This window comes from Diabrotica virgifera, chromosome 2, assembly GCF_917563875.1.
Source record: "Diabrotica virgifera virgifera chromosome 2, PGI_DIABVI_V3a".
Taxonomy (NCBI): Eukaryota; Metazoa; Arthropoda; class Insecta; order Coleoptera; family Chrysomelidae; genus Diabrotica; species Diabrotica virgifera.
Window position 1 is genome coordinate 254,147,283 of NC_065444.1, and position 11,999 is coordinate 254,159,281.

General features: G+C 32.7%; 1 protein-coding gene across 1 annotated transcript in view; it reads left to right on the top strand.

Moving 5' to 3' along the window:
• The window catches only part of LOC126880547 (neurocalcin homolog), a 52,124-nt gene that overhangs the window by 18,005 nt on the left and 22,120 nt on the right, over positions 1 to 11,999 (top strand). The window lies entirely within an intron of this gene.

The window sequence follows — 11,999 nt, forward strand, 5'->3', positions numbered from 1 at the left end:
GTATGAGATATTACAAAAGGGCTACCATCTTGGGATTCATCAATTTTTTAGTGGAACAATTTTTAAATAAACAATCAAAACGGCAAACTTAGTTTTGTGCTCATAACTTAAAAACTTGTTTATTTAGAGATTTGACGTTCACAGGTAACTTTTTTAGAATAAAAAGATACATCGAATGAGATACGCTAAATAAAAATCGGTTAATAAACAAAAAAGTTATTGCAAAACAGACGACAAAATCATTGTTTTTTAATATTGTTAATAACAATTTTATTGTTTATTAGAATATGTTTAAATATACCTAAACTTGAGGGCATTATGGTGTTTGAATGGAGTGCAAAAAATGGTCCAGATCTGTTTAATAGTTTTCGCAAAATTGAATTTGTTTATAAATTTTTTTGAAAAACGAGCTAATTTCTGAGGCTGGTCCAATTAATATAGCTGAATGTATCTCAATAATCCGGAGCTCATTTCCTTCGTTAAGATGTATACTAACAGCCTATGAAAAAACAAGTAAAAAAAAATTACATATACGTACACAAAATTATTTGTTAATAAATAGCAGTTTTTAAGCTTATAAACAATTACAATAATTTCGTAGAAATTTGATTAAATTAAATGGCAATAAAAAATACGGAAAGCTGGTTAAAATACACAACTTCTAAAAAAAATTTTAGGTCGTACGGCCCTTGGGGTCTGATATAGCCCCTTTTTTTGAAAAAATCACTGTTACGTTAGTTAACAACACTAAGATCTGAAATTAACCAATATTTTAAAAGAAAAGTCAAAGTTTTTAAAGTTTTTAGCAAGAAAAAATGTTAAAAATTGTTTAAACAGTAGTGTTATAAACACAAAGTATTTTGCGTTCCGACTAAAGTAAAAAATAGCGGGCGTAGTCGACTGACGGAATAGTGGGCGCGGTTGGCGACCGGCAGCAACTCCTAAAATTACGTTATACCGACCACAAAAGTCAGCTTTAAAGTGAATAACAAATTTTCGTCATTCCTTATGTTTTCGAGGTCTCCGAATCCGAATATGGAGTTTATTTTTTTCTAGAATTAGTGGAACATGTTCAAAAATCAAATTTTATGCCAAAATGCGATAAATCAATTTTGATGATTTTTCAATTTTAACTCACTGTATTTTTGGTCGCTGTAAATATTTCCTTTTGAAAATTTTACTGTGCTATCTTTGAAGCATTTAGATAACAATGAGATTTGTCCAAAATGATTAAACACATTAAAAGAGAAGTTGTTAGTTTTTAAACATTTTGTCGTCAGATTTCGTTAGTTTCATGCTTACTTAAAAAAGTTGAGTGACAAACTTTTAAGTTTATAATTTTAACTAACACAGAAATAAAATATAATTCATGAAGAAGTTTTCCAAAAAAATTTAATTTAAAATATGCAATAGGAAAAATGTTATGTGACTTTATAGACGAGCGGCACACTGGCACACCCCAAAAAAAGCTTATTTCTCGAGATACTGATACTAATTTTGGTAATAGGTACTTTATATTTTTGATGGTGCTGAAAACGAAAATTAGGGTTGTTTTGAAAAAATGCCCCTTTTTTTGAAAAAATCACTGTTAACTGTAATTAACAACACTAAGATCTGAAATTAACCAATATTTTATAAGAAAAGTCAAAGTTTTTAACAAAGTTTTTAGCAAGAAAAAATGTTAAAAATTGTTAAAACGGTAGTGTTATAAACAAAAAGTATTTTGCGTTGCGACTAAAGTAAAAAAAAATAATGGGCGTAGCCGAATGAGAATAAATTCGCGGACTACCATTCGCTAGCGCTAGACCGTTGCAGCCCATTTTTAACATTGACAGTATACCGGATTTGAAGCTTAATATTATATTTATATATTTTGGTAGAAACTTGCATTTTATGAATATTATTATCTTGCACATTTATTTAGTAAAATTATATTTTAAATAAATAAATTTAAAAAATGACAATAAAAAGGCCACTTAAAAAAGGTTTATACATCCCATTAGCTGCTTTGTTTTGGATAATTTTGCAATGAAAATAAGATAAAAATTATTATTTTAATGTGGTACCATAGGTACGATTGGTAGGTATAGGCCATTTTTTATTCTCTATTTTGAATCCGTGTGTAGACCAGGCTGTATCGTCGACCCCGTTAGGTAAATTATTCCGATTCTTATTTTTTGCACAAACTTACTCAAAAAAAAGTTCCTTATAACAAATCCAAAGGGTACCAAGAGCTACCGCGGCCGGAAAATTATTTAAACAATTTTTTCATTAGTTTTCTGTTAACTTATAAAAGTTGGGTGACAAACTGTTTAGTTTATAATTTTAATCAAGGCAGCATTAGGTCCTGAAGAAGTTTTCTGGAAAATTTCAAGTCAAAATATGCAACAGAAAAAAAGTTACGCGACCTTATAGACGAGTGGTACTCCCCAAAAAAAAAACGCTCATTTCTCGAGATATCAACCACACTGTGGTGAATGGCTAATTTTGGTCTTACTTTATGTTTTTCATGGTGCTAAAAACGAAAATGAGTTTTATTTTGAATTTTAGATGGGGAAACATTGTCAAAATCGAAATTTTACCCTAAAAATAAAAAAAATTAAATCACGTTTTTCTTAAAATTAAAAGTTACACCACCTTTTTTCTATAAAACATTTTGTTCTCTGTACTCTAGATTTTAACATAAAATTAATTGAACAGCTAAATTTCAAATTTTGTCACTCAACTTTTGCGATTAAACTTTGCAATTCAAGAATCTGCACCTTTTACTTCAAACAATTTATAACTTTCTTTGTAGCAAGACAGACATATTGAAGCAGGTCCCATTGTCTTCAGAATGGTGAGAAATATATACTATAAAAATTTCAGAAAAAAATATTACAATGGAACTGAGTTGTAGCAAGTTAAACGCAAAAAACGTGATTTTTATTTTTAGGGTAAAGTTGCGATTTTGATAATGTTCCCCCACGTAAAATTCAAAACAACCCTAATTTTCGTTTTCAGCACCATCAAAAATATAAAGTACCTATTACCAAAATTAGTATCAGTATCTCGAGAAATAAGCTTTTTTTGGGGTGTGCCAGTGTGCCGCTCGTCTATAAAGTCACATAACATTTTTCCTATTGCATATTTTAAATTAAATTTTTTTGGAAAACTTCTTCATGAATTATATTTTATTTCTGTGTTAGTTAAAATTATCAACTAAAAAGTTTGTCACTCAACTTTTTTAAGTAAGCATGAAACTAACGAAATCTGACGACAAAATGTTTAAAAATTAACAACTTGTCTTTTAATGTGTTTAATGATTTTGGACAAATCTCATTGTTATCTAAATGCTTCAAAGATAACACAGAGTAAAATTTTCAAAAGGAAATATTTACAGCGACCAAAAATACAGTGAGTTAAAATTGAAAAATCATCAAAATTGATTTATCGCATTTTGGCATAAAATTTTATTTTTGAACATCCACTAATTCTAGAAAAAAATAAACTCCATATTCGGATTCGGAGACATCGAAAACATAAGGAATGACGAAAATTTGTTATTCACTTTAAAGTTGATTTTTGTGGTCGGTATAACGTAATTTATATAAACCGCGCCCACTATTCAGTCAGTCGACTACGCCCGCTATTTTTTACTTTAGTCGGAACGCAAAATACTTTTTGTTTATAACACTACTGTTTAAACAATTTTTAACATTTTTTCTTGCTAAAAACTTTGTTAAAAACTTTGACTTTTCTTATAAAATATTGGTTAATTTCAGATCTTAGTGTTGTTAATTTACGTAACAGTGATTTTTTCAAAAAAAAGGGGCTATCTCAGACCCCAAGGGTCGTACGACCTAAAATTTTTTTTTACAAGTTGTGTATTTTAACCAGCTTTCCGTATTTTTTATTGCCATTTAATTTGATCTAATTTCTACGAAATTATTGTAATTGTTTATAAGCTTAAAAACTGCTATTTATTAACAAATAATTTTGTGTACGTATATGTAATTTTTTTTTACTTTTTTTTTCATACGCTGTTAGTATACATCTTAACGAAGGAAATGAGCCCCGGATTATTGAGATACATTCAGCCATATTAACTGGACCAGCCTCAGAAATTAGCTCGTTTTTCAAAAAATTTTATAAACAAATTCAATTTTGCGAAAACTATTTAACAGATCTGGACAATTTTCTGCACACCATTCAAACACCATAATGCCCTCAATTTTAGTTATATTAAAACATATTCTAATAAACAATAAAATTGTTATTAACAATATTCAAAAACAGTGATTTTGTCTTCCGCTTTGCAATAACTTTTTTGTTTATTAACCGATTTTCATTTAGCGTATCTCATTCGATGTATCTTTTTTTTTCTGAAAAAGTTATCTGTGGACGTCAAATTTCTAAATAAACAAGTTTTTAAGTTATGAGCAAAAAACTAAGTTTGACGTTTTGATTGTTTATTTAAAAAATGTTCCACTAAAAAATTGATGAATCCCAAGATGGTAGTCTTTTTGTAATATCTCATACTACACATTTCAACTGTCAAACCTCGTTTTTTCCGTTATGTCTAGAAAAAACATAACTTGATTGGCCTATTATGGCTTTTGGTATCTGATAGTAACTTCTTGATGTCGAATGGTACTGCTGTAGACTTCTTATAGACCTGGGCAGATGTTCGGCCCTAGATCCCTGCAGCTGAAGATGTTGGATGCTGTAGTCTTCTTCTTGTAGTTTCATGGCCTCCACCTCTTAGGTACTTGGTCAGTGGATGCTGTAGTCTGGATGTCATGGTCTCACGTTGTTATTTCGCCGTAGTTGCATCACCGGTGACGTTGGCTTTAAGCTGGAGGCCCCCGGAGGGAGAAAAGTTGATTCTTATCCCAAAAACTATAAGATAGAGACACATATCAATCATCAAGAAGAAAAACCAAAATGTACCTGTGCCAAATAGTATTCAAAGAGTAGTAGATGGCCAAAAATTTGATTTACACATGCATATTAATAGATGAAAAGAAATATAGAAACCAAACACATGGTTGAACATTTGAAGGTTAGGTATAAAAATATTAGAAAAAATTATTATAAAAAAGCTGTATGAAAAACTCACCCCAAGAGAATATTAATTGTTGATGGAAAATAACTCTGATATTCGAATTACATGCCTATTTAAGGAATATTTTTTCCCTTCCATTTTGTATTTTCGAGTAGGGATGAAGTGACACTGTCATTGAAAATGACATTTGAAATGACGACCAAGTACTATGAAGTAGCAGGCATGTTCCGTATTGAAAGACAATTATTTACAGAGTAAGAATATACAGGGTACGTTCAGTATGTTCAATCGATGATTGAAATGAAAAGAGATATAGTAAATAGAAGATAATAAAAGAAGATAATAAAAGAGGATAATAAAAGAGGATAATAAAGTAGGATAATAAAAGAGGGCGCCAACGAGTTTTTAACGAAAAAAACTGGTAAAACAAATAGAAGAAAATTATTATTAATGAAATATTAAAGAAAATAAAGTAAAATAATTATTTAAAAATAAAATATCAAAGATGTGACGTTTGTAACGTTACAATTATTATCAAGAAAAAGATAACAGAAGGTCAACTCTACATCAACCAAACTCCTGTTGAAAGAGTGAGACACTATAACTACCTCGGCACCATAATAAATGAAGAATGGACCAACAACCAAGAAATAAGAGCGCGCATCGGAAAAGCTAGATCAACCTTCAACCGCATGGGGGCCTTTTTCAAGAGCCACAACCTTTGTCTAGGTATAAAAGTAAGAATGCTAATATGCTACGTCTTCTTTGTTCTTTTTTATGGTGTTAAATCATGGACATTGAACGAAGATATGTGCAAAAAATTGGAAGCATTTGAGATGTGGCTATATCGGAGAAATCTTAAAATCCCATGGACTGATCGGGTCACAAATGAGGAGGTCCTTAGAAGAATGGGGAAGAATCGAGAGGCACTAACCACCATCAAATCTCGAAAGTTGGAATACTTTGGACAAATTATCCGAAATGAATCCAGATATGCCCTCCTATAAGCCATCCTACAAGGAAAAATATTTGGAAAGCGAGGTCCAGGAAGAAGAAGAACATCCTAGTTAAAGAAACTCAGAACCTGGTTTTCAACACATCTCTGCAGTTTTTCCGCGTTGCTACAGATAAAGTGAAGATTGCCATGATGATCGCCAACATTCGTCACGGATAGGCACATCAAGAAGGCCTTTTTGATATAAAATTGTATGATGTTTAAGTTCACTTCTAATTTTGATTAATAATTCTACCCTTAAGGGGGGGTACCTATGGTTTGAAATATTTAATTTTTTTTTATTATTTCAAATAAAAGTGCATACTTTCAAAAATCCTCCCTGAAAATTTCAGATTGATCGAAGTAAAATTACCAGAGATACAGCGTGTTGAATATCCCTACCTTCGACCCGCTTTGCCGCGGCTTCGAGCCAGCATGCTTGAGAGTAGTGAGAAACAGTAAACAACTGTTCGCCTTCTCTTTTGTAGATTACTCCGCGATTCAAAAAACATATTCCAAGGTGCATCACTTCGCGATTTGGCACAAAAATAAGAAGATGAAGATGCAGTTGTCAAAAATTTAAACCCATTTTTCTCAAAACTGCTTTTTAAAATGCGGTGGACATTGTAACAGAAAAACTACTTAACCGATCTACATGAAATTTTGCATAGATTTTCTTTAGGCATTTCATGAGGTAACAACGTCGAGATATTTTTCGTTTTGTGCTTATTTTTCGTTCAACAATAATAAATTTGTTGATTTTCACAAAATTTTTACCAAAAATTTCGTATTTTTGACTTCTGAGTGATACCAAAAATTCAAAAATCATTAAAAATAAAAAAACTTGACGTTTTTACCTCGTGAAACTCATAAGCTAATTAAATCTTTTTGAATTTTTTATTTCGTTTGATCCATTGACAAGTTCTGATGTCCACCGCATAATCCATTTTTTTGAGCTGCCCGTCAAAATGTGTCGCCAATGGCTTATTTTTCAATATTTTGGATTGCATTTTTTTATAAATATTCTTTGAATTGTACTTAATATGTTTATGTAATTTAAAAATAAAATAATTTTACCATAGCTTCGCATAGCGAAAAAAATTCACAAAAATGTGCTTTACCCCCCCCCCCCCTTAAAAAAATTATGTTGGATAATACTTGGTAGGAAGCTTGTATTTAACTTGCGTTCTCTATGGGAGACAGATATCAAAATAAATTCGTATGATGTATCCGCTTCTAAAACATATTTATTATTCGTCTAAAATTTCATTACAATGTTGCCAGTAGTTTCGGCAAAATCGTAAAAAAATTGTAATTTTTTTTTCAACACCCGTTATCTTGAAAACTGATGGCGTTACAAAAATTTTTTACCAAGCAAACCCCAATTATTGTTCAGTTTTTTTACCTGTCCTAGAGACGGTGATACCTTTTTTTGAAACACACTCTATTTCTTCTGTCATATCCTGTCTCCTAATTACTCTATATCGGAGACTTACATACACCCACCGGCACAAAACTCCGACACCCAAAATTTTTTATTAAGTTTAATAATCTATATCTTTATTATTTGTACTCCGATTTTCAAGATTCTTGCATCAGTTTGTAGGTATGTACATGGTACATGTATTGATGTCATTTGTTATTATTCCGGTAATAGAAAATTTTTGCTTAGATGACATTATACGGGGGTGAATGAAAGTGTTTGTTTTTCTCCTAACTTTAAAAAATTCTGTCAAAAAATTGGAGAGCTGATTTTGTTTCATAGTCCTGTCATATTTTCCCGGAGGCATCACCAACATTTTGTTTTTTGAATTATCCGAATATCTCTTTTCTCGTAAGAGCTGTAAATAAAAACACTGTTTTGAAGGTTTATTTAATTAAAAATATCAAACGCACTAAAATTAACAAAACAAAACAAAATTAACAACAAAACAATTCAATAGCGGGTATGTCCACTTCTTGCAGCAACGACTGCTCGCAATCTGTTTAACATCGAATAAAGATGTGTTATCCTTGCCTGGGGAATAACCCGATATTGCTCTACCAGGGCCATAACTGTACCAAATTTTCTGGAGGGCTAGGATGACGGCGAATAGCTTTTTTAGTTCATCTTACAAATGCTCAATAGGATTGAGATGCTCTTACAAGAATAGAGATATTCGGATAATTCAAAAAAAAACAAATTTTTTGTGATGCCTCCGGGATAATATGACAGGACTATGAAACAAAATCTACTATTCCATTTTTCCACAGCATTTTTTAAAGTTAGGAGAAAATACAACGCTTCCATTCACCCCTGCATAATGCCATGCAAGCAAATTTTTTTTATTACCGGCATAATACCAAACGATATTACATGTACCTACAAACTGGTGCAAGAATCTTGAAAATCGGAGCACAAATAATAAAGTTATAAAATGCCAAACTTAATCAACAATTTAGGGTGGCGGAATTTTGTGCCGATGAGTGTAAAATAGGTATATAAAAACTACGAAATAACATTTTATTTTTATTTCGTTTATAACAACTCTACGCAATATTTTACTGCTCGTTTTATATACGGGTTGAAATTTGAATCGGTCTCATTAATATTAATCTTCTACTTACGGACGAAAGTCCATGTAAATGTTGACCAATTTCGTAATTATTCACCCTCGGGTTATGCCTATATATACCCTTGGTAACCAAAATCATATGCGAGTCACCCTTGAGAATCAAATCACGAAACTTAAACATTGAAATATCGGCATGATTACTTTTATTATTTATGTGACCGTGGGAATGTGCTGAGTAATTAATTATATCGCTAAAAATAATTTGAATTTAGGTATATATTTATATGGCATGGAATCATGGAATTATATTTAGAAGACAAGGAACGGATGATAGTTAAAGGCAACGTAGCGGGCAAAAGATCCAGACTAGAGGAAGATCTCCATCGCGATGGTCAGACCAAACCAAGTAAAGGACATGACTGATTACTCATTCTCCGAAGCAAAATAACACGCACAGCTGAGAGATAATTGGACAGAAATAGTCAAACAAATTACTTGACGACACTACATCTTTACGAAGGAGAAAATATAGAGGATGACTGAGGACTTTATATTATTTATACATCTTCTCCTTCAGTGCCTTATTCGGTCCGTATGTTGGCGATCATCAAGGCTATCATTGTTTTGTTGACTGCTTTGCGAAACAGCTCCGCGGAGGTTATCCCAAACCATTGTCGGAGGGTTTTCAACCACGAGATACGACGGCGTCCCGGTCCTCTCCTGCCAAATACTTTGCCCTGCATGACGAGTTGAAGAACTCGATATTTTTCTTCGTTCCGCATAACGTGGCCAAGGTACTCAAGCTTACGTTGTTTTACTAAATTAAGCTCTTCTTTTTCTTTTGTCATGCGCTGGTTGACCTCAATGTTGGTGACATGGTCCACATAAGATATTTTTAGTATCCTCCTGTAGATCCACATCTCGAAGGCTTCAATCCGCTTTTCAGTGGCTTGCGTCAGTGTCCAGGCTTCAACTCCATACAGTAAAACTGGAAGAACGTAGCACCTCACTATCCGCATCTTGGTTCCCAAACTGAGTTTACTGCAGCACAGCAAGGATCTCAGCTTGATAAATGTAGACCGTGCCATTTCAATTCTGGATCTAATCTCTTGAGCGTGGTCCCATTGTGAGTTGAGGGTAGTTCCGAGGTAAGTGAATCTGTCGACTCTCTGGATCTCTTCGCTATCTGCCATTAGTGCCCCGGGATCTAAATTTACATGGCTGACAACCATGAATTTAGTTTGCTTAATATTAAGGTTCAGTCCGTATGTTACGCTCAAAGTTCTCACACGGTCTAGTAAGGCCTGTAGATCATTTAGGCTGGTTGCTAGTAATACAGTGTCATCGGCGTAGCGGATATTATTGATGTATTCACCGTTCACTCGGATTCCTATCTCTAGGTTTGTGAGGGCTTCAGTAAAAATTTCCTCAGAGTATATATTGAAAAGAGTCGGCGAGAGCACACAGCCCTGCCTTACTCCTCTCATGATCTTCACTTGGTCGGTCAACTGGTCTTCGACCTTGACTTGAGCACGCTGGTTCCAGTATAAATTCATGATGAATTTATACATATAAATTCAAATTATTTTTAGCTTTACGATGAGCTTCATAAAAAGGAGGTCAAATTATAGAGCCGTCATTACAGTTTTTATTTTAAAGTCGATTTGCTAATCTGAGACACACTTGCCTAGTGACGTTGGTAATTTTTTTTTGGGAAGTTAGGTTGCTAGACGTGACTGGATATTACTACACAACCAAACATACCTGCTCATAGCCAATATTATTAACAGTAAACAGACATAAATAACATAATAATAATAATAATATCGTATGGCATTTTTGCCGGGGAGATCCTTTCGGATAGTTCCAGCGCCAATTACATCTTTAACCCTGTTTAAAGTAACTAGTGTCGATGTACACTAGCCCAGGGGGACCGACGGCTTAACGTACTCTCCGAGGCACGGTGAGGCGGCTCGTGTCATTATTGGAAATGAAAATGGTTTGTCTCTGGCAGGGATCGAACCCACGTCTACTGGCGTATGAGGCCAGCGTTTATGCCGTTACCCACGGCCGCTCACATAATAAATAACATAAACCTGACGCCAATCAATAATTATTTCTTTACGCCATTATAATGTATTGATAACAAATGAGAAAATTATTTATTGTACAAAATAAAAACATTTTGTAGAAATAAATTCCACAAAATTTTATGAGTTTAGTATACACTACCACTATTTCCAATAATTCTTCTTTTTTTAATGAAAGATTGAGTTAATTTGTGCAGTTAATAGTGTGAGGTAAGAATTTTACTGCTGTACCTATCTTTCCTATTCCGAATGTGTGTTGTATGTTTCCTATTCCGAATGTGTCAAAATGAATCTCGGCTTGTCAGCTCAGTCAATTTTCTTGTCAGATTTAATAATTGACAATTGACAATTAAATTAATGGGTTATTTTTGTATTTACTTTACAATTTGTGGCTTAATTATTATAGTGGTGTTACGTTTTTAATCAGATTTAATCACAATTTTAAGTAATTTTATTAACCTTCTCTCCGTTTTATGAGTAGAATTTTTAGTTTACACTAAGCGTTGGATCATCCCGTGCTGTGTTTCTCCACATGTAATAAAACAGTATATATATATATATATATATATATATATATAATGGATCCTGAAACAGTTTATTCCAATAGACGAGTGTGTCATCAACATTTCGGGCCTATATATTCTTCGGAAGTTTGTAAAAGATTATAATGTATTTATCTAAAAAATCTTCCTACAAGATATTATTTCAAAAATTGAACATTGATTTATTACAAAAAAAAAATGCTTTCACACGACACATGGCAGTAGTGTTTAGCATTTTTAAAACAAATTGGAATATTTGAAGTTTTCTGTAAAACTATGATTTTTGTTTATATTGGTATTTCAGCCCCGATTACAACACTACCTACTACCATAACTTTAGACAGAACTTAACCCATTAGCGCCCAGCGTTACTATATGGTAACGTAAAACACATGATTTTTAAAAATTCTGCGGTATGTCCATAGAACTAGTCAGCCACATATTTTGAAAACTATGGTTTCTAGGAATGCTTCAGGCACGAATAAAACGTAACGGATTCGTATTTTAGTCTTCTCTCAACCGTCGAGAGATAATCATATGAAGTGTGGTTTAAGTTTATAGAAAAAGATGGACGTCTGTTTTGCGTAAGCCAGTTTTGATAGTCTTCTAGTAACTATATTTGCATATTTAAAAAAAAACTAGGTTTATTATACCCGAACTTATTATAAATTGTTGTATTTTATCAACAATTAAATGTAGCGAATTTGGTAGGAATAGTCAAAGTACGCCGTTACCATATGGTTGCGGTGGGCGCTTACGGAGTCATAATCT